Raw genomic sequence first — 23,502 nt, 5'->3', positions numbered from 1 at the left:
TGCACAGCAAGCAGATGGGAGGGCAGGACAGCTCTGAGGGCAGGAGGTGCACAGCAGGGGGTGGAGCGGCAGTTGAAATGCCAGCATTTGACAGCCTCTTGGCCAAACTAGTCAAGATCACCTGTCAGCGGCTCCAAGATCTACCAGTAGACCTCAATCTACTAGTTGGTGACCCCTGGTTTAAACCAATAATTATGCAATGACGAAAAATGATCCAGATTACAAAAAAAGATCCTCGAGCATCAGCATCCAGTTTTGAACAATAGTAAAGCTTGTTACCTGGAAAATTTGTCATACTTATTTAGGAAGGAAAAATTAATTAAAATGTATACTCTGTAGAGCTGCAGTTTAGTTTCTCTGTCATAGATAAAAATTCAGATTAAGATTCAGCTGAGAGTGAAATAGTCTCAACCATGCACAACATGAAAACCAATCACTTTCAGTTCCATAAAAGGTTTGATGAGCCCATTTGAGAAACATGGAGGAAAAGTTGTAGGTTTAACAATAAAACCTTTTACAGGAGAAAGTATAGGCCTATAGAAAGTCAGCAAGCATACGTAGCCACCTCAATTTACTTTTCATAAAGAATTTAGGTTTCACAGAAAAGTTTCCATGCTTTTTAATGTCAACATACCCCAAGTTTTACGTTATCTGGTTAAAAAGCCCGATTTGCATCTCAATATAGCAAAATGGATTATCTACACAGTTTTATATTCTTGGAGCTCCAAGTAGTACAGCCCTGTAGGAAAACAGAATTTGTATCTGCACCTGTAGCCACAAAAATGAGCCAGAAAGATGCTGACAGCGGTGGATATAAAGAGGATATCCACAAATGTGCAGGGTTCTAGATATAAAAACTGTAACCGCATCCATATCCACAAAAATGAGCTGCAGATACCTGCATCAACATCAGTAAATGTGGATACCCGCAGATACCAGTGGATTTGCAGGGCTTTAACAAGAAGGTAACAATGATAAACAACTAATCTATATGAAGGAGTTTTTAACCAATAGCTTAATGTATAGACAAGCATGTTCTTTTTATAAAGCAGATGCACTTTGATCTTTTTATAGCACATCTCATTTCAAGGACTCCCACGTACCTAACTGACTGTATAGATTAGGACAGCGGTGCACAGGCAGTGAGGAGTCACTGGCCACCATTTTGTTTTTCCTGCTCAGTGCTCAACGTACACATGGCAGGGGGAGCAGATTGGCGCTTTAAATTGAAGGAGCCGCAACAAAATGTTCCCCGCGTGGCTTCCCCCCCCCCCCCCCAGAACATTTTGTCCCCCCTGGGAATCGTGAATTAAAAAAGGTTGAGCACCACTGGATTAGGAGTCCTATTCAGCCCTTAACTGAAGCAGGATAATTCCACTGACTGCAGTGGAGTTGCACCCACTTGTAGATGGGCTGATTTTAAATACAGATTGACAGAGAGGATTAAACTGTTTTGCCCACCACTGCAACATTACCTCCAAGGCCAGGTCTACACTACAAGAGAAGGTTGAACCATGATTTGCAACTCTAGCTATGTTGATTATGTGGCTGGAATCAACGTACCTTGATTCAAGTTTCTTCACCATCACCATGGTGGGAGGTCAATGGGAGCAAATGAATCTCTTACTCCGCACGAGTGTAGGAATACAGGCCGCCAAGGAGAGTTCACACTGAGTTCGATTTAGTGGGTCTTAATTAGACCTGCTAAATCTAATACCAGAAAATCCATCGCAGTTGCAACAATCTTCCCCTAAGTGAAGACATGGCCTGAGATAAAACATGACAACAGTAATAGTACATGGCAGCATTATCGATGCCAGGTGTATACTACAAAGTGTAGAGAGAGCTATGTCTAGCAGGGGTGTTTAAAAGAAACACAATCACATACCCTTAGCCAACAGTGAAGCCAGCAAAAGTCCCGATAGCAATGCAACTGGGCGGACAGAAGAAAACATTCTTAATGCTGACAGAAGCTAAGAGACGAGTAACTGGCTAATTGTATAGTCAATACAAAAAACAGGACTATGTAGCACTTTAAAGACTAACAAGATGGTTTATTAGGTGATGGGCTTTCTTTCATGGGCCAGACCCACTTGGTCAGAGGAAGTGGGTCTGGCTCACGAGAGCTCATCACCTAATAAACCATCTTGTTAGTCTTTAAAGTGCTACATAGTCCTGTCTTTTGTTTCAGCTACACCAGACTAACACAGCTGCATCTCTATCACTATTCTGTATAGTCAATACAATTTGTATCAACTACACAATTAATCGATAAGGGAAGACGCTCAGACTCAGCTGGCACCTGGTCTGGGAGCCAGCCTGGTTCTTACTACATTTAAAATGCAGAGCCACAGTGGTCCCAGATCCAGCATAAGCCAGGACCAAGCCGGGCTTGCTCAGACCCAGCTTGTACTGCATCCAGGATAGGGGCTGCTGCCACGCAACAGCCCCATCCACAGAGGCTGCTCCAATCTCTGATAGAGACAGCAGCATGGGGGAGGGAAAGGCAAGCAGCACAGCAGAGACAGTGCTGGGGAGGAACTAGCTTTTAAGCTGGCTCCCCCCAGCACTGGCACCTACTTCCCTCCCTCTTTGCTGCTACTAATACAGACTCAACTACCCAATAAGCATAAGCTTATCAGATAGTCGACTACTCAATTACATCCCTATTTGGCATAGTTAGTGTGGTTTAGGAAGATGGTGTTACTACGCCTATAGAAAAAACTTCTTAGCGTACACTGTGACTACACTAGGAGAATCTGTAGCCATAGCTATACCAGTACAGCTGTATTGGCTAAGCCTGTGTAGTGTCAACTGGTCCGTAGTCTGACAAAGACATATGTCTGATTTCACTCTATTCTCCTCCTTCCCAGTCAACTATCAACAGTTCTAGCTCCTGGATGTTCAGGAAACGTATGACATTCCATATGGAAGCACTGATAGGGCAAAACAATTCATTTATGTTCTGGCTTTTCATGCAACATCCCTTTAAAAGATGTATACAAACATAGGTGCATAAGACCAATCGCCTAAGTGACCTAGGCCTGAAGTGGCACAAAGGAGATTAACAGAAACTGACTTGATTGGAGAAGTCACATTGGCTTTGACCATCAGAGGTAAGGAAGTAGAACACTGTTTACAAAGCCATCTCTTTGCAATAGCAGCACTGAAGGGACTTTCACATCACAAATACAGTCTTCAAAATGAAGCTTCTTTCCAATACAGGCAGTCCCCGGGTTACGTACAAGATAGGGACTGTAGGTTTGTTCTTAAGTTGAATTTGTATGTAAGTCGGAACTGGCGTCCAGATTCAGCAACTGTTGAAACTGACCAGCAGCGGCTGAATCGGGGACGCCTGGGGCAGAGCAGCTGGGGTGCTGCTGGGTTGGTCCAGTAGCGCCGCACCTCGACGTTGTGGGACCAACCCGGCAGCCCCCCAGCTGCTCTACCCCAGGCGTCGGCGAGAAAAGCCTAGTCTGCTTGGGGGGGGGGGGGGGGGGGAAGAGGCACACTAGCTGTGCCCCTCCCCCCCAGCAGACCAGGGAGACGCGGAGCAGCTTTTCTCGCCGCGGAGGACGCGGGTGGCAGGACTGCCGAGACGCAGCGCCGTCCCGCCGCCCGCGTCCTCCGCGGCGCTGTCCTGCCGCCCGCGTCCTCCGTGGCGAGAAAAGCCTGGCCTGCTGGGGGGGGGGGGGGGGGAGGCATTAGCTGCGCCCTCCCCCCCCCCCCCCCCCAGCAGACCAGGGAGACGTGGAGTGGCTTTTCTCACTGCGGAGGACGCGGGCAGCAGGACCGCGGTGCGTCTCGGCGGTCCCGCCGCCCGCGTCCTCCACGGCGAGAAAAGCCGCTCCGCGTCTCCCTGGTCTGCTGGGGGGGAGGGGGCGCTAGCTCTGTGTCTCCCTAGTCTCCTGGGGGGGGGGGGGGAAGTGCCTCCTGCACTGCCGGAGGTGGCGACAGTGGGGGAGGCACCCCGCACTAGCTGCACCCCCCCCAGTTCATAACTAGGGGTCCAACTTAAGTCGGACTGACGTAACCCAGGGACTGCCTGTACTGCTACTTCTGCAGAAAAATTCAACGCAAGTGTACAAGAAGGGGATCTGGCTTAGTGCTCTGGTCACATTCCATCCAGGTAATTTTACTCTGCATCTTTAAAAGTTCAATCTGACTTCAACCGCATCCCTGAACTATTGCATAGTGATACTAGTGCTGTTACAGTGGCTGGTAACCTCCCGCTGAAGAATAGCTGATTCTGACAGCTACTGGAATGGAGATCTTCATTTGGTATGCTGGTTTTTAAATTCTGTAATGGGTTGAGCAGTGAAAAATGCATTACAGAAATGTGTTATTAATAATAATAATAATAATAATAATAATAATAAATCTGTATAGCCACAAGAGAGTTATTTGAGAAATATATATTGGAAAATGCCTTATGATCAACCTCTTAATAGAATGAAGTGGAAGAACCACCTCATGACACAAACAATCCTGTTAAACAATCTTATTAAGACAAATGGGAATGATCAGGGAAAGAAGGAATAACTCAATATCAGTGAAGGTGGCAGATTTACACCATTACCAATAAATGAAGAAACAACATACCGTATATTCCGGCGTACAAGACGACCTCTGATGTTAAAAAACATCCCCCAAAAATCGGGGGTCGTCTTGTACACCGGATGCCCCGCCGCCGGAGCCCCTCCGCGGCATTGAAAGCCTCGGGGGAAGCCGGCGGGGGGGCATCCCAGGCGCACATGGGCTGCCCCCCCCGCCGGAGCCCCTCCGCGGCTTTGAAAGCCTCGGGGGAAGCCGGCGGGGGGGCATCCCAGGCGCGCATGGGCTGCCCCCCCCGCCGGAGCCCCTCCGCGGCTTTGAAAGCCTCGGGGGAAGCCGGCGGGGGGGCATCCCAGACGCGCATGGGCTGCCCCCCCGCCGGAGCCCCTCCGCGGCATTGAAAGCCTCGGGGGAAGCCGGCGGGGGGGCATCCCGGGCGCACATGGGCTGCCCCCCCCCGCCGGAGCCCCTCCGTGGCTTTGAAAGCCTCGGGGGAAGCCGGCGGGGGGGCATCCCAGGCGCGCATGGGCTGCCCCCCCGCCGGAGCCCCTCCGCGGCATTGAAAGCCTCGGGGGAAGCCGGCGGGGGGGCATCCCAGGCGCACATGGGCTGCCCCCCCCCGCCGGAGCCCCTCCGCGGCATTGAAAGCCTCGGGGGAAGCCGGCGGGGGGGCATCCCAGGCGCACATGGGCTGCCCCCCCCCGCCGGAGCCCCTCCGCGGCATTGAAAGCCTCGGGGGAAGCCGGCGGGGGGGCATCCCAGGCGCGCATGGGATGCCCCCCCGCCGGCTTCCCCCGAGGCTTTCAAAGCCGCGGAGGGGCTCCGGCGGGGGGGGAGGGGGGGCAGCCCAGGCGCTCCTGGCGGCTTTGCTCCCGGTGCCTCTGGTCTGCTGGGGACCATCTCCAGCAGACCAGGGACACCGGGAGCAAAGGAGGCGGAGGGGCGCTGGGGTATAAGATGAAACCCTATCTTTTAATTAAAAAGATAGGGGGTCGTCTTATACACCCAGTCGCCCTATACGCCGGAAAATACGGTAAGCAAATATTACACTCCACCTGGTTATGTAGTTTACTAGAAAAAACATCAAGACTATAATCTGTTTCTGATAGTAATGCTGCTTCAGTGAGGACGTGTGTTTTATTATGGAACTGAAGAACCATATTCATGGAATAAAATCAAGTTATCATATATATCGTATACAAACACCAGAAAAATTATCTCCATTTGCTTTTTACGCGAACAATTATTGTAAGAGCAAAACCACATCAATAGTGAGAGCAGATTCCAGATATATCTATGTAGGAAATTTACTTCTGTTTATTACTAACTACTCAAAAAAAAATCTTTAAGGCAATTCCTAACCTCTTAGGTTGGGGAGAAAGGGGTTCTTTAGGGGTTTTTTAAAATCATCCAACCACTTCTAAGCAGTCAATTACCTAACCAAAAGAAAACCAAAATTTGCAATGCAGAACTCTGAACAATTGCAAGAAAGGGCATCTCATTTAGATTGCACACACACTTCACACACAAAAAATATGGCCAGCTACACAAAAGCCTGTCTTAGTTAGAAATTAAATTTTGCTAGGTAAGAGAGAAATTTGTTTAAGCACTTATTAAAACATCTCAGAGTGATAATCGTGTTAGTCTGTAATTTAAAAAAAAATGTAAAAAACAAAAATGGTCCTGTAGCACCCTACAGACTAACAAAAAAAAAATAGCATCAAGAGCTTTTATGGACACAACCCACTTCTTCAGATGAGAAATATGGAGCAAGGGGCACAGAGTTTGAAATCTATATCAGAAAAAATGGGAGTAGAAAGAAAGGGAGGAGAAAGAAAGGGAAAAAATGGTCAATTAAAGTGCTAAATGAGACTAATAGAGTAGGCTGTAAGTGCCTGATACTTAGCTTTTGGTGTCATTTGGGTGTTGAAAATAATGGCCCATTCAGTTCATGTCTTTGTTTATGCTGTGCGACATAGTATTAAATTTGCATATGAAGGCTAGTTCCGCAGATTCTTTCTAGTGAATTCCTGAAATTGTTTTGTAAGAGAACAGCCACCTTTAAATCCATTAATGAGTGCCCAGCACGTTAAAATGTTCTCCAACAGGTTTCTAGGTGTTATCATTAAAACATGATTTTTATAGCTGTTTCTGAGCATGAGCTAAGATTTTAGCAGAACCTAATTAAGCCCTGTGCCCTTTCAAACATCAGAATCTTTCTGCCTTTGCCCCGAAAGAGCAGCTGCTGCCTACAGGCTGTTGCAGGGACAGTAAGTATTAGACTGAAAAGTTCAGGCTCTAGGGTGGAACATATTTCAGCAAGTCCAAGGGGCCACAATCAAAACTTTAACAACTTCCCCTAGGCTCAGGCATAGGCAGATGAGCCAATTTCTGTGAGGCATCTACAGCTTGGAAGAACACACTCTACCCTCTGCACTGCAGCAGGTTGCCAGCGGGGGTGCAGTTGAGCAGATGAGCCTGAGAAGTGCTCCCAGCTCAGACCAAGACTGATTCCTGGGGCTGCAGGGGAAGCAGTGATTGATAGCACCCGTCACTCTTCCCTGCAGCAACAAGATGACTCAAATTCTTCAATTTAAAAGGTGCAGAACACAATTCAAAGAATGGATTTAACATGTGCAATCAAACACATTTCGCCTCAGAACACCGCCTTCATAGGCCACATGTGGCCCACTGGTCATAGGTTAGGCATCATTATATTAAAGATACCACAAATTGTGGAGGCAGGAAATGGGAATAAGGGAATTTGTATGCAGCCATCTTGGTCTTGTTAACAAGAGAGCAAGAGTCAGGCTAAGTCTGTGGCCTGACAACGCGAGATCTGTAATTAGACGCTGCCTTCGCCTCTCGCCTCCATACGGAGATAAGGATAGAATGCTGACTCTGGTAGGGACCTTGAGATAAGGAGCATCTGGGTGGAACTAAATAACTGTTAGCCATTGGTGTTTGTAATGGGAAGGAGACTAATTATTATTGTTATTATATCTAATAGTATATAAACTGCTTCATAATTGCTTGTATTCGAAGATCTGCCTGGGGGGGGGGGACTTCCCCCCTGTCCGAACCAGTTTTTCCCTTGCTGCAGCTCATAATAAAACTGCCTCTGGCTACTTGTTGCTTATAAACTCAGAGTGAGGACAATGTTTTCTTCCACAGTATCATTAAGTACACTGCACAATTTTACAAAGGAAAAATAAAACCCTGCCTTGCCTTCACTAAATGGAGAGGGGAGGAAAGGAGAGGGAAACAGTGCTGAAAGAGAGGATGTTCTTAGTTTTGTTCCAAGCTTGCTTATACAAGCTTCTATTTCCACTGGAAAGACAGAGCTGATATATCACAGGGGAAAACCCACACACTGCTGTCTTAATCTGCATCTTACCCTTGAAATAACTGTGTTTACAGCCAGATGACAGCAGCAACAGAAGTCTAAGACATTTCTCTCCTGCACCCAAGTCTCCTTATTGATACATGAACTCCAGAGCCTAGGTGAAAAAATTGACTGATAGTATCATTAAGTACAGTCTCTTTCTCTTCCTCCCCCCCCCACCCAAAAAAAAAAAAAAAAAAAAAAAAAAAAAAAGAATACATAAATACTCAAAACTCATTAAGACTACCTAACCGTCATCTCACAGATCCGAAGGTGGTGGTCTTGTCACAGGCCAGTTCCTCAAGCCAAATCCACAGGGAAAGCCTGGAATCACAATACATATGCAAATTCAATTCAATTAATTATGGACTTAATCAAGATATGGGGTGGTGGAACCTTTATCAATGAAGGTCCTAACTACTTTCTGAATGGTATTCTTCCTGCCTTATCCATTCAGTGACTTTGATCTCTATCTACTCAGGTTTAGCACCCTTTCTCCTGATACTTTATGCATAGAGGTGGGGGGGGGGGGGGAGAAGAGAGACAGAACATCTTTCTTGACTTCCCCTCCCTTCTCCTATTTATTTCAAGTCTCCTTACCCTCTAATCATAACTCTGGTTATCTGAAGAACTGGGCTGTGCCCACGAAAGCTCATGATACCATCTACATGTTTTGTTAGTCTATAAAGTGCTACTGACCATTTGCTTGCTGGTCATACGGAAGCTGTAACTTGTTCATACTGCACAAATTTATGCTAATAAAACCCAAGGAGAAATAACAAAATGAAAAGAGAAACATTTAAAAAGAAAAATCAGAAAACAAAATGATACTCCTGCACCAACAATGCCAAATTAATAGCATTGCAGGAGGCTTCACTTTTGCCTTTTCCTGACTTACCACAACCACACAATTTCACTGTTACTTTAACAGTTTCTGCACTGAATTGTATCACACTTTTCACCATCTGGAAATTTAAAAAAAAAAATCCACTCTCCAAAATGCTGCTAAAATACAACTTCCCACTGGACAACCTGCCGATGAAACAGATCTGAAAAGCTGGATTTCTTTGTAATTACATGCATGTGTGACATACTCAGTCCCCTCTGGCTGTGAGCTCATTTCTTAAAAACAGAGAAGTACTTGAAATAAACAATCAGCCACATAAGGTGCACTTATCAGAATCTCTGTATGTTTAAAAGCCCCATATGAAGAGGAAAAAGGGAACAGATGTGTAAGACAGAGATGGCCTTATATACTCCTGCAAAGCATCTTGAATTCATTTTTGGCAAGTCACCCTAGCAAATAAGTTGGTCTAGTAGCAATGTTACCTCTTCTGCTAGAGTGAATCTGGCACTGTCCACAGGTGGAGACAAAGCCTTTGGACTCTAGGTCCCTTACCTGCACATGAAATAGGCTGGTAATGTTCAAGAGTTGCTTGCCTTTAACAGCTGCTAGACAGCCTTGAAGGTGAAATGAGTTGGAGGTGTCAGCACTGCTCATGGCATCAGTCATTTCACCGGAGACCAAACTTACAAGAACCACCAGCATCCACAACACAAAATGGCCAATAGAGCCCAACTACCTTTCCTAGAGTTGGAGGTAGTCTTTCCAGGTCTAGGATTGGAAGGATAAAGAGGAAAGCTAGCCTTGGCAATCATTGTACTCTGCCTGTTCAATAGTTTACTTCATTTTTCAGAGTGGTTATAACAAATATTTTCAGAAGTCCTAAAAACTCATTATAAAAGCACCGCAGCTGTTCACTTTGTACTGATTATTTATTTTGGAAACTTGTAAAGCGCATTCGTCACACCCTACTAAAGCCACATTCTTGTTAGCTAAATAATGTTCTTAAGCAGCTACTCAAAACTGTGTACTCAGAAGCCAAAATAATCTTTATTTTGTATTGTCTTGTAATTTGATGAGTAAATTTTGTTTTTTTGGCTCAAACATCATTTTACTTATTTGAGTAAAAGTTTAAAAGAAACAGTTAACAAAAAAGACTTGTAATAAAAGTAGATTTAAGGAATAATCAGACAACAAATATCTCTTTGTTCTAGTTGGTTTATCTTGTGCATTTGACAATTCTCTGTGCATAATCAGTTTCCAGTTCTCCCTCAATTCTGTTTCCCTTGTTTGTGTTGATCTCTCATGCAAGGAAAGGAAAATAAGCATTTTATTTAAAAAAAATAGGAAACTAACTCTAAATTCCCTAATATTTTCTAGGGACTTAGGAGCAAAGTGAGCACCTAAAGCTGCTTTTAACTCCCCTCCCCCATCCATTTAAACATCACTATATTTCAAACTGAGCATTTATTCTTGTTATTGTCCAGTTTCACATAAGTATGTTAGATGAGGGCATGGCCTAAGTAGCCATATCTCATCACCAGAGTAGTTACAACAGTGATAGCAATGGTGGAAGTTGTGGTGTAGACAACATTCACACATTACAGTAATTCCTCATTTAACACTATAGATGTGTTTTAGAAAGTGATCATGTAAAGTGAAAACGTGTTTTGTGGGGTCAATTTTCCCAATGCAAATAATGGAAAAGGTGGGGGTTGCGTATCAAGCAGTGTTGTCTGTTGGGACCAGGACATAAGGATGGGGGACAAAGGGGACTCGATTACAGCAAGGAGGGGAGGTGTTTGGCTCTGTGGAAGGGAAGGGGATGGGATAGGAGGGAAGGGGAGGAGAGGGGAGGGGAAGAGGATTGGGTTGGGAGCATGCCCCTATGACGGGTCTGCCGAGACCCGCACTGCATCCGGTGAGGGGAGGTCGCCGGGGAACGGCGCAACAAGCGGCGAACCCTCCGCTGCTTTGCAGGGAGGCGGGGGAAGCCCCATGCAGTGGCCGGCAATGGGCCGGCTGAGGAAACCCAGCCACCAGCCTGCAAGTGGGGGCGGAGTAGAGGGGGCAAGGTGTCCGGCAAGGGGGAGTCAGCAGGGAACAGCACAGCGAGCGGCGAACCCTCTGCCGCTTTGCAGGGAGGCGGGCAAAGCCCCGCACAGCCGCTGGCAACGGGCTGGCTGGGGAAATCTTGTTATTCCAGGGACAGTCGTATAATTCAAAAAACGTTCCCTAAAAAAAAAAATCGTACTATCGTGAAAACGTGTTAAGCGGACACATGTTAAATGAGGAATTACTGTACCATCAATGAATCATCCAACCACAACTACAACTCCCACACCATTGCTATTGCATGGGTCACAGAGAGCTAAAGGATGATGTTTGCTCTGAAACAGAAAGAAAAACTAACTGCCTTGCAATAAGATATGGGCTGAAGAGGCAGCTAAGCGATCTCACTTGAAATCAAGTTTTTATTTTGCAAATCAATAGACAGATATAAAAGCATACATTGGTAAACGTAAATTAACCAGTAGTGTGTGAGAGTTGTCATGAAGTTCAAAATAGTAGAGCCACCTGACCTTGAAATAGTGATAGAATTGTTTTGATGAGCACTTGAGTAGTAATTAGGAAACATCTGCAATATATGATGCGTATCCTTGCTCTACTATACATAAACATAATACTACACATAACAGCAGCATACAGAGCGCCATCAGCTACAAGCTAAAACGTTTGACTGGAAACAAGACAAAAACTTGTCGGGATAACTGAGCATAAGTCAATTCAGCTAAGTCTGTGGTGGATTCTACATTAACTAAAGTCTTTACATCACTACTGGAGGTCTAAAAGCCTGGTTATAATTCACCAACAAACTGTGGAACTGAAGCAGGAATCACTTCAGGAAAACTATATGTTCGGTATCCAAATGGCCAGATGAGATGAGATTACCATAATGGTTCCTTTCTGGATTCAGAACATAAAATAGGAAAACGTACACACGGATTACAGGCCAGATACTAAAATGGTATAAACTGACATAAATTAGTTACTCCAGTTGAGAATCTGGGTCTCTATTTCTTTACTGAATGGGGGATGAACTATATAGTAAGCTGAAACAAAAGAATAGAAAGGCATGAGATTACAATTTACTTAATTTCAGGGACCTCTCATTTCATCTCTGAATCAAACCCAGTATGTGACACAATGCCTGGGAATAAGAGGTCATGCACATGGCTATTATCTTTGTGATCGCAAGGCCACATTTCAGAACCAAAGTTCATATTTGGTGTGGATGATACACATGAAAGTAATTTTTGCATTTTTATATGTAAGTTTTAGAAACAAACCTTTTTGGTAGTCTGCAAAAAAGGAATAGAGGAGTGTCAGGTGAGGGTTGGGAGTTTTATAATTTGTTTGGGGGGTTTTGGTTTTTTGGGGGGAGGAGGTGGTAGCTTTTGTTTCTTTTTTAACAGAAAAAACTAGTAAAGTGGAATTGTATAAAGTGCCTCATGAGCATAGCACAGAAGTCCCACTGTCTTTCAATGGGACTTGAGCTTTCAATTCACTCAAGGAATTCAAAAAGCACCCCTCTCAAAAATCTAAGCTTAAGTAATTTTTCTGAATCTTATATGACAAATCTAGCAAAAAGGTAACTGCACTAGACTCCAACAAACAAGAATACTCAAGCGCTTCACCCTAGATCAGCTCCACCTCACACGCGAGAGATATGGAGAAGGGGACTTACAAGTCCCTCAGACCTTCCCCTGACACACCATCTCATTGGGGTAGTAAGATTTCAAACTTGAGAGGCTGCCACACATGCAGAAAGCATGGCAAAAGATCACTGTGAAGGCAGCTGAACCCCCCACAGAACAATACGCTAGAAGCCTCTGGTCCCATAAAGGAGAGCACAGAGTCTAGGGAATTATCCAGGCTTTTAATTTTAAAAAAGGTGGAACAAAGATAGGAAATCTGCATAATGTTTTCTGCACATTACTTTCTCTGTATTTGTCATTCAAGTATTCCGGTATGCCACACTGGAACCAAGCTATTTCCTGAAACAGCAATTTACGAAAAGATTAAACTATCAAGCTTTGGAGTAATGGTTTATAACTTGCCTGTATTATAAAGAGCAAACTGAAAAAGGACACAGTGCAAAAATAGGGCATTCCCTCCCAATGCTAGTACAGGAGCAAACTATTTGTTCCAAATTATACAAGTTACACACTGTTTTGTCATACAACATACACCTGAGCAGCTCTGAAAATCACCACAAGTCTATTACTGGCACATGGCTACAGTAGCAGCAGTGGTCCCCAACCTTCGGGGGCTGCCAGGCGCCGGGCCACGCACATGCCGGGCACCCGGGGCAGGGGCCACGCACGCGCCGGGGACCCAAGAATGGCTTAAGCCGGCCCTGGTCACTCGGCAGGCACACAAATGCCCCAGCGGGCACCACATTGGGGACACCACATTGGGGACCACTGGACTACAGTGCCATGAAAGGTAGTAAATTCTGCAGCATTTTCTTCTTGATGGTAAAATCAATATCAATCCACTTCTCTCTCTGGAACAAAACAGTGCTCCACAGCCCAGTAGTGCTCCAACTGAGAAACAGCAAAACTCCCACCCAAATAGAACAGTGCAGGCACAGGATCACAATCTAGCATCAGAAAACAAGAATATAAAATCTAGAATTGCAATTATGGTTAGGAATACATTTAGAATGTTCCCATGTTAATGAGGAATAAAATACCAGTAATACAAAACAAAGAAGTGAATTCTACTTAGATTTAACAGATTTTATATTTAGCCTTATTCCACAATAAGTAAAACAGGACACTTAAAACTGCAGCAATTATTCTCTAAGTAACACTATATATACACACCTTTATTTAGCCCACACCTAAATAGGTGCACAAATCCAGGTAACACACAATGGAATAAGTGTAACTGAACATCTTTCAGTACTGTTTTCATTTTATATTTCTTGTACTACTCTCCCACTTATTTTCAACTTCCGAGTCCGTAAAACAATAATTTAAGGATAAAGCAAAGAATGTATTAACAAGAGAAAACTAAAAGAAAACATTATCAAAGATAACTTTTTCTCCTTCTACTAGCATGCCTTATTTTCCATATCCTTTTTCCAAATGGCACACTTTCCAAGGCAATGAGCTTGAAGTTTTTTGTTTTGAACGGGACAGCTTTTGATAAAGTGAATTAGGGCATGTTTCTTGTGAAATGTTATCACAGGAGCCTTTGGTGGTTGAGGACAAGAGAAGGAATACAGGAAGCTGGAAGAATAAGTATAGCTTCTATTCGGATTACTTAATACTTAGGAATTGTGTACATGGCTGCAACACAAGGGGGGAGGTCAGTCAACACTGTAGACTTAAATCACAAGCTTTTTTTTGGTGTAACATATTGCCTTACTTCTGGATATACCATCAACATTTCAAAGATTATATTTTTATAATCATCACTTAAGGCAAGCAGAGTTATTACTTTATTGGCAAAATTAAAACAACTTACCCTCCCCCCCCCGTTTGACAGCATGCCTATGACCAGCAAAATGAGCTATGCACAGAAGGCACAATTTGTCATCATTTTCCACTGTACTGCTGACATCTGTTTTATAGCTCTTACAATTCACTCTCCATCAATTCATAAAGAGGACATTAGATAAATTCCCAGGTTGGGAAGGGCATCAAGGGACTTCTATAGCTGATCATATGTTACTAAAAATGTGTTACTTTGTACAGAGTTATCAGACACTGCACTTCTACTCTGGTTATTGTATGTTGCTCTTTGGCAGAACAAACCACTTATCAAAGACAGGTAACACAAGACACAGTATAGCCAAAGTCCTGCTCCTGCTCCCATTCAACAAGAGTATTATGAAGCCATAAATTTCTCCAACATAAATTTCCTTCTCAGAATCAATCACAATGCAAAAGAATTGGGCATACATGACTTCTCCCATGTCTATACATCTAACCACAGCCTACTCCACAAAACCACGCATGAAATTCATTTTCCAGGCTGTCCAAAGGAAGTATATGAAAACTGCTATATGCCAAAGAGAACAACTGAATTATTTTAAAATACAGCCTTTATAATATGTATTAAGCCATAACTAAGAACTGTTTGCAGTTCAACCACATTATACCAGAAAAACACAGAGCCACATTTTCAAACTTGAGAACAGAAAGTCAGGTTCCTAAATCTAAGTGTTAACAATTCCTGTTGAAATAATAAAAGTGACCCACGCAGCTCTGAATATGCTGAGAGGAAAAAATGAATTTTGAAAGAAAACAAATTGAAATCTCAAGTAGCTACGTCATAGTTAAACACATAAAATATTTTAAGACACAAATAGTACCAGTCTCTTATCTTTCTCTCTGCACAGAGGCACTAACATTGAACATCTATAATAATTGCTATTTTAAAAAAATGTTACCAAAGAGCATCAATTGCCCACCTACCTTTACGTAGCTGTGAGCCATTGACCCAAAATTCTAAGTTTACAGAAGTAATGTTAGAATAGCACTGATTTTTCTTCACACTTCAAAAAGTTGAGAAAGCATGTTAGCACTCATTTAGCAATCATGAGTACAGAAGCACAGTGGTCAGCCATCTGAAAAAGAAAAATAATTGGAACTAGCTTCTCTAGATTAGCTTGACTCAATCAAAAAGCTCAGTGTTACTGACCCATTTGGCGGGAGTTGTGAGGGCTGACAGTTCATTTCTGGGAGTCCACTGACAAGTTTTAAAATAAATAACTGTGGCAGTCTCACCTCTAGTCCCTAGAAAACAATTCCCCAACATCAATGAAGTCAATTTATTTAAATTGAAACACCTGCCAGTTCCTGGTAAGAAGGATAGGAAGGAATAATATTGTGTTTCTCCGAGTAAGGATATCATACAAAAGTGTGTTGGAAACCTCTCAAGGGAGCTAGTTGCTGTACATCATGCCTTCCTTTGGTCTGAATTCCTTAAAACCAGGGAAGTTGGGGAATCTATCATTGGAGATATTTAAGAGAAGGTTAGATAAGCATTATTCAGACTGATCTAGATCAGAGTGGGCAATAATTTTTGATTGGGGGCCATTTCAAGATTTTTGAAAGTGGCCAAGGGCCACACTTCTCTATGGAGAGGTAGCAGGGTCTGGGACAGATGTTGGGTGCAAAAAGGACCTTGGAGTTGGGGACTGAGACGCAGGAGAGGGTGTGGGGGACTGAGAGGGAGTTTAGATCAAGTAGGGGGTTGCAATCTGGAAACTGGAGTGCTGTGTCTGGGAGGGAGTAGGGGTGCAGGGGTAGGGGTACAGGGGTGAATTTTGAACTGAGGGACAAGTGTAGCGGGGGTGCAGAGTCTGGGAGGGAATTGTGATCTGTTGCCATGTGCAAAGGATTTGGGTGGTGACCTAGATCAGGAGGGGGTGGTGACCAGGGGCAGGGAGTTAAGAAGTGGGAGGAGCTGAGTTGCTGGAGGCAGGCTCTGGCCAAGAATCACTTACCTTGGAAAGCTCCCAGCCAACAGTCCAACAAGGCCCCTTAGGCAGGCTCCCTCCAAAAGCAGTCCCAAACACATAGGTTTCCTCCACATGCTGCTCAGGGCCACATGTCAATGGGGGGCAAGAGACTTTGCGTGCACTCCCCCAGCTCCAGGCCAATCATCACATCTGGGAGCAGGGGTCCGGGGACAAGGGAGCAAGAGGAAAGTTTCACTTCCCCCAACCAGGACCACGTAGCACCTAAAGGAAACTGCCAGCTGTTTTGAACAGCTGGCAACTCCCTCTATGCACCACACATCCCTGGCAGGGGAAGGGGCGGAGACTTTGCATGCTCCCAGGCCAATCATTACTAGGAATGTCCATGTGCAGTCGACTAGGCTTATCAGTTAATCCTGTCTACTACACTTATATCCCCCTTCCCTTGCTGCCTCTGTATCACGTCAGCACAACGTGGCAGTCAAGACGTGGATCGGTTGACGAGGAAAGCCTTTGCCGACCGATCCTGCAAACCTCGTTTCACGAGGCATAAGGGATCAGTCAGCAAAGGCTTTCCTCGCCGACCGATCCGCGTCTTGACTGCCACGTTGTTCTGATGATCAGCTGAGCCGGCACAGCACGGTGGCCATTTTTATTTTAATGAAGCGGGGGATATTTAAAACCCCGCTTCATTGACTATGTCAGGTAGTCTAATTTACATGCCTCTGCCAGCAAAGGCATGTAGTCTAGACATACCCCTCATGTGCTGCCTCCTTTGAAGCACTGGAGCGGCACTTCAAAGGGGCAGCACAACATTAACACCTACAATTAATGCATTAATTTTTTTAACGCGTTAATCCTGGTTTGCATTAATCGCAGGCATTAATGCAGATAAATTGACAGCCTTAGTAGCAACATAAATGGACATAAATGCATAACTGAAGTTAATCACATGCACAAGAGTTTGACGTGACAGCCTGAATTTATAATCAGTCTGGAATTATTCTGCAGTGTTCAGAAAGTTGTGTCATTTAGGGTGTGTCTACACAGCAAGGCTTAACTCGAAATAAGCTATAGAAATTGAACTACATCAATTGCGTAGCTTATTTCAAAATAGCTTATTTTGAAATGGGGAGCATCTACACAGCACTTACTTCAAAATAGAACACTCTTCCTCCGACTTCCCTTACTCTTCTTACAATGAGGGTTATAGGACTTGGAGTAAGAAGTCCTCCAGCTTGACAGTATTTCAACATTATTTCAAAGTAACTGCCTGCTGTGTAGACGCAGACTAAGTTATTTCGGAATAGCACTAATTATTTCAAAACAGTGTGCCAGTGTAGATGCAGACAAAGATACCTTCCCTCACCTTGCCCATTCTGTTCCCATAGCCACCACAAGTAGGACCAGAGTAACCATGTGTTATTCTGGTCCTAAAGCATTGTGAGTTCTCCTTTTCTCAATCTTTAATCACAATGTACAATTGCTCAAAATCAAAGGATTGCAGCACCCCTTCCAAGTTTAACCCCACTCTGTTCAGCATTTTTCCTCCTTCATGAGCACCTGCAATTCTCTATTCTCTTCTCTTCCCCCCTTCTCTCAATGAGCCCCACAGGCACATCCCTGGTGTCCTCCTTCCCCAAAATCACCTATTCATACAATCATTCTCACCACCAGTGTTCCCTGTAAGCTACGTACCTTAAAGAGAACACTGCCCACCACCATACTACTCCTCTGATGTGTCCAACAAACATTCAAGCTGCATCTCACTGCCTAAGATGGCTGGCACTCCTGTTGTTGCTTAAGTCACTGGGGCAAGCTAGCCACCAATCAAGATCTCCCTGTTATCCACCCTGCTCCTCTTAGAATCATAAAATACCTGAACGGGAAGGGATCTCAAGAGAAAATCAAGTCCAGCCCCTTGCCCTCATGGCAGGATTAAGCAACATCTACATCAGGGCTTCTCAACATGCGACCCATGGGCCACATGCGTCCCGCAGTCCATTTGTTGGCAGCCCACAGCGCAGTCTGGATTTATGCAGGGCTCAACATGCAGCCCACAGGCGGGAGCCAAAACAAAAAATAGTCAATATAGTGGTCTTCTGTTGATATGGGGTTTAGTAGTTGAATTCCTGGACTGTCATTGCTCATTAAAAGTGCTGACATATGGGTGAAAATTGACTAAATGTTGCATTTTATTCATATCAGCAGACCTGATTTAAATGGGTCCTGTGTGTTGTGTAGTCCTGCCTTAATCTTTGTATTCATGCCTGTCCGTGTGAAGGAAGCTATTTGCATTCATATCCAACCACACAAACTGCAGCCCTCAGCATGTACTGAGAGTATCTTTATGGCGCCTACGGCTTCAAAAGTTGAGTAGTCCTGGTCTAAATCATCCCAGACAGATGTCTATCTAATCTGCTCTTAAATATCTCCTGTGATGGAGATTCCACAGCCTCTCTAGGCAATTATTCCAGTGTTTAAGCCACCCTGTCCGTTAGGAAGTTTTTCCTAATATCCAACCTAAATCTCCCTTGCTGCAATTTAAGCCCATTGCTTCTTCTCCTATCCTCAGAGGCCAAGGAGAACCATTTTTCTCCCTCCTTCTTGTAACATCCTTTTAGATACTTGAAAGCTGCTATCATGATCCCTTTCGGTCTTCTCTTTTCAAAACCCAACAAGCTCAATTCTCTCAGCGTTCCCTCATAGGTCATCTTTTCTAGACCTTTAATCATTTTTGTTGCTCTTCTCTAGACCTTCTACAATTTTTCCACATCTTTCTTAAAATGTGGTGCCCAGAACTGGACACAATACTCCAACTGAAGCCCAATCAGCCCAGAGTAGAGTGGAAGAATGACTTTTCATGTCTTGCTCTCAACACACCTGTTAATGCATCCCAGAATCATGTTTGCTTTTTTTTTTTTTTTTGCAATGTGTCACCTTATTGACTCATATTTAGCTTGTGGTCCACTATGACCACAAGATCCCTTTCTGAAGTACTCCTTCCAGGATAGTCACTTTCCATTCTGTATGTGTGAAACTGATTGTTCCTTCCCAAGTTGAGTGCTTTGCATTCGTTCTTATTAAACTTCATCCTATTTACTTCAACTATTTCTCCAGATCATTTTGAATTATGACCCTATCCTCCAAAGCACTTGAAAACTCTCCCAGCTTGGTATCATCTGCCAACTTAATAAGCGTATTCTCTATGCCATCATCTAAATGGTTTATGAAGGTATTGAACTGAACCGGTCCCAGACAAACACCTGTGGAATCTCACTTGTTATGCCCTTCCAGCATAACTGTTAACCATTAATAACTACTCTCTGAGAATAGTGATAGAAACGTAGCCGTATTAGTCTGGTGTAGCTGAAACAAAAGACAGGACTATGTAGCACTTTAAAGACTAACAAGATGGTTTATTAGATGATGAGCTTTCATGGGCCAGACCCACTTCGTCAGATCAAATAGTGAAAGAAAATTGGCACAACCATATATACCAAAGGATACAATTAAAAAAATGAACACATATGAAAAGGACAAATCAAATTTCATAACAGAAGGGGGATGGGGGAGGGAAGGTAAATGTCTGTGAGCTAATGATATTAGAGGTGATAATTGGGGAAGCTATCTTTGTCATGGGTAAGATAATTAATGTCTTTGTTTAGACTGAGATGTAAAGTGTCCAATTTAAGCATGAATGACAGTTCAGAGGATTCTCTTTCAAGTCTGGTGTGAAAAGGTCTTTGAAGCAGGATGCAGGTAATCAAGTCGTTGAGACAATGCCCTTTCTGGTTGAAATGGCAAGAAACTGTTTTTTCTTTGTGATCCTGTCTAATATCTGTTTTGTGGGCATTGATTCTTTGGCGAAGTGTCTGAGACGTTTGTCCAATGTACATAGCAGACTGACACTTTCGGCACATGATAGCATAAATTATATTTCTGGATGAGCAGGAATGTGTGTTCTTGATCATATAACTAAATTGGTTAAGTCCAATAATGGTATCAGCAGAGTGAATGTGTGGACAAATCTGGCAACGGGGTTTTTTGCAAGGGAAGGTACCAGGGTTGGTATTAGTGTGGTATGTCCTGTGGCGGTTGGTAAGAATCATCTTGAGATTAGGTGGTTGTCTATAGGAGACTATGGGTGTGTCTCCCAGAGCCTCTCGGAGTTTAGTATCCTGTTCCAGTATAGGTTGTAGTTTATTGATAATGTGTTGGACAGGTTTAAGTTGGGGGTTGTAGATGATGACAAGTGGTGTTCTATTGTTGGTTTTCTTGGGTCTGTCTTGAAGTAGATGGTTTCTACATATTCGTCTGCGAACACCTCTAATATCATTAGCTCACAGACATTTACCTCCCCTATCTCATCCCCCTTCTGTTCTGAAATTTGATTTGTCCTTTTCATATGTGTTCATTTTTTTGATTGTATCCTTTGGTATATATGGTTGTGCCAATTTTCTTCCACTATTTGATCTGAGGAAGTGGGTCTGGCCCACGAAAGCTCATCATCTAATAAACCATTTTGTTAATCTTTCAAGTGCTACATAGTCCTACTCTCTGAGAACTGTTTTCCAGCCAGTTATGCACCCATAGTAGCCCCATCTTAAGTGGTATTTGCCTAGTTTATTGATAAGAAGATTATGCGAGACCATGTCAAATGCCTTTCTAAAGTCTAGGTATACCATGTCCACCGCTTCACCCTTATCCACAAGACTTGTTATCCCATCAAAGAAAGCTTGGTCTCTTGCTGGGAATGGCAGCTGGATGGAAAATCCCAATTGACAGTCCTAAAATCTGTAGCCCAGGCCTTGTGTCCCTATTGGTTAGATTATCCAAACCACAAGATCTTTCTGACATAACTTATATAAAAACACCACGTCACCTCACTGCATCGCACACCACTTGCAACTATTAGCAAAGGGGCCAAAAGAGAGACTAGAATACAAGTAAGAGTTAATGCATAACATCTCATTTTTCTCTTCATTTTTCCTTTATATTTCCACCCAGTCTTCCATCTGTCAACATTCTCCTCTCCTCCCCTCTCAAATACAGCCTCTGCGACTAGTGCCTTCTCTGATGTCATGGCCACTTGCTCTCCCACAGCAGAGGTTAGGAATGCTGGCCATCATCCAGCTGCCATTGCAGCAGCTCAATGTTATTCAAACATGTCTATATTTTCCTTCCCCCATGCACAACAAACTGCCCCACAATCCCGCACTCATACCTCCTGCCTCTATCTTGGCTAGACTAATTGCTTGAAGATGCCCTGTACTGATGCATTACCTTGTTAGTAAATGGTTGAGACTTTTAGCCTCTAATGTGAAGAAATAATGTCAGTTCAACCAAAAAGGGGAACCACAATCAAACAGACAGACTTAGCACACATATCAGAGCTACGGTCAGCTGATGTGTTGCTGAAGTATGCCCTGTGAGGTTACTTAACTCTTCACTATCTTCTTCATGATATTGAAGGAAAGCACTCTTCTCTTGGTGGAACTGAACTTACTAAAGGACAAGGCAAAAGTTGGTGGAGGATAGGAAAAGGTCTAACCAGAGAAAGACAGAGACAGAGAGACAGATGTATGTTACGCCCCTCCCCACTCTTTCAATGACATGTAAAGTGCTGGAATGTCATATAAATGAAAAAGAAGGCTAATTCAAAACAACAACAAATACTTACAAAAAGCCAATCACCCCTTGGCTTGATTGCAGTCTGAGAGGAAACTGAAACAGCGAACAGAGCAAACACTGAAGGAATGATCACGTCAGGCAAAAAGGTCACACACTTTCCACAAACATACTGAGAGTTCAAAATGTGCGTAAGCAAAAAACAACTTTAGTCAAACAGCCTGCTGCTTACATGGTATTTTCCTATTTAAAAGGGCATTACATTTACAATCTTCAAAATGTACAATACAGGACTGCACTGGCCTCTGCCACACCACCCTAGAACACGAGAAACTACTTGCAGATTAAAAAGGTCTCAAGGTTTGCATCAATCAATCAATCAATTCTTAAGTGCTAAGGGAATTTCTGCAGTTTACTTCCAGTCTACATAGTCATCTTCAGCATGCTTAGGGTTGGCAGGTGTCCCGTTATGAACTGGACAGTCCAGTATCTGAGCTTTCTGTCCGGAAAACAAATTGAGAAAGTCCCGGACATATAAGAGTCCGGTATTTTCCAATTAAGTAAGTTTTATTATCATCATGAATATCAGTACATAGTTGCATACTGCATGCGCATGTCTACCAGCCAGGAGAGGAGTGGGGCCAGGATCCCCGGGGCCGGACTCGCTCGTGCGCCCTGCTGGGACCATATGCAGGACATGCAGTGCCCCGGGATCTGTGTGCGCCCAAGTCAGTCCCACTCCCCGCCAGCCAGTTCGCACCCCCACTCTTCCCCTCAGGCCAGCCCTGCTTCCTGCCAGCTGGTTCCTTCCCCCGATCGGCCCCACTACTCCCAACCCCTTCCCAGCCAGCCCTGATGGCCGCCAGCCGGTTCCTTCCCCCGATCTCCTCCAGCCAGCCCTGCTTCTCACCATCTGGTTTCCCCCCGCCTCCCAGCTCCACGCCCCCCAACCACCTCCCCGCCCCACTCCCCACCAGCTGGTCCCCTCTCCCCCCCGGATCTTCCCCAGCCAGGCCCGCTCCTCCCGACCCCCTCCCGGCCAGCCCCACTCCCCTCCCAGCCAGTCATCCCTCCCCCCACTTTCCCATTCTGAGATCATGTGTGTCCGGTATTTTTTTGGAAATTCATCTGGTAACCCTAAGCATGCTTGCTCAGAGCAAAAAAGGCCTCACTACAGAGTTAAAATATAACCATTCTAATGGTTGCACTAAAATATTAAAATCTGTGATAAAAACATTAAAAAAGTTAAAGCATGCACATAGTCCCTCACAGTGAGGGGGAAGTATTTAGTAAGACATTTTTGATAAAAGTGGATTAGTAAATAATTTAAGGTCTATAGTAAATATATACATAGTATACAGCAGTGTTTCTCAAACTGTGCTCCACGGAACCCCAGGGCTCCACAAGACATCTCCAGGGGCTCCGCGATGTTGACAAATTGGAAACATCGATAGGAACAACACATACAATCAGTGGACCAGTGGGGCTCCACATACATTTTTACACATGTAAAGGGCTCTGGAGCCCAAAAAGTTTCAGAGCCGCTGGTATACAGTATATAGGAGATGGGAAAAGTGATCATTTCTTTAA

At 44.1% G+C, this 23,502-nt stretch overlaps 1 protein-coding gene across 11 annotated transcripts in view; it reads right to left on the bottom strand.

Moving 5' to 3' along the window:
• CCNY (cyclin Y) overlaps positions 1 to 23,502 on the bottom strand; it is a 174,303-nt gene that overhangs the window by 105,916 nt on the left and 44,885 nt on the right. For 2 of the 11 annotated variants that reach the window (XM_075922695.2, XM_075922697.2), the window contains exons 2-4: positions 8,187 to 8,263; positions 7,952 to 8,054; positions 1,564 to 1,750 (exon numbers count right to left, since the gene is read on the bottom strand). The exons of 2 other annotated variants lie outside the window; for them this stretch is intronic. The gene's annotated coding sequence lies outside the window, so the exon portion shown is untranslated. Of the gene's footprint in view, positions 1 to 1,563; positions 1,768 to 7,951; positions 8,055 to 8,186; positions 8,264 to 15,274; positions 15,427 to 23,502 lie in introns of all 11 variants that reach the window. 7 more of the 11 variants (XM_075922696.2, XM_075922701.2, XM_075922699.2 and 4 more) reach the window with 7 other exon arrangements.

This window comes from Pelodiscus sinensis, chromosome 2 (assembly GCF_052426305.1).
Source record: "Pelodiscus sinensis isolate ZL-2025 chromosome 2, ASM5242630v1, whole genome shotgun sequence".
Lineage (NCBI taxonomy): Eukaryota > Metazoa > Chordata > Testudines > Trionychidae > Pelodiscus > Pelodiscus sinensis.
Note: the sequence above shows the minus strand (reverse complement) of the source record. Positions and strands in the feature narration are given on the sequence as shown.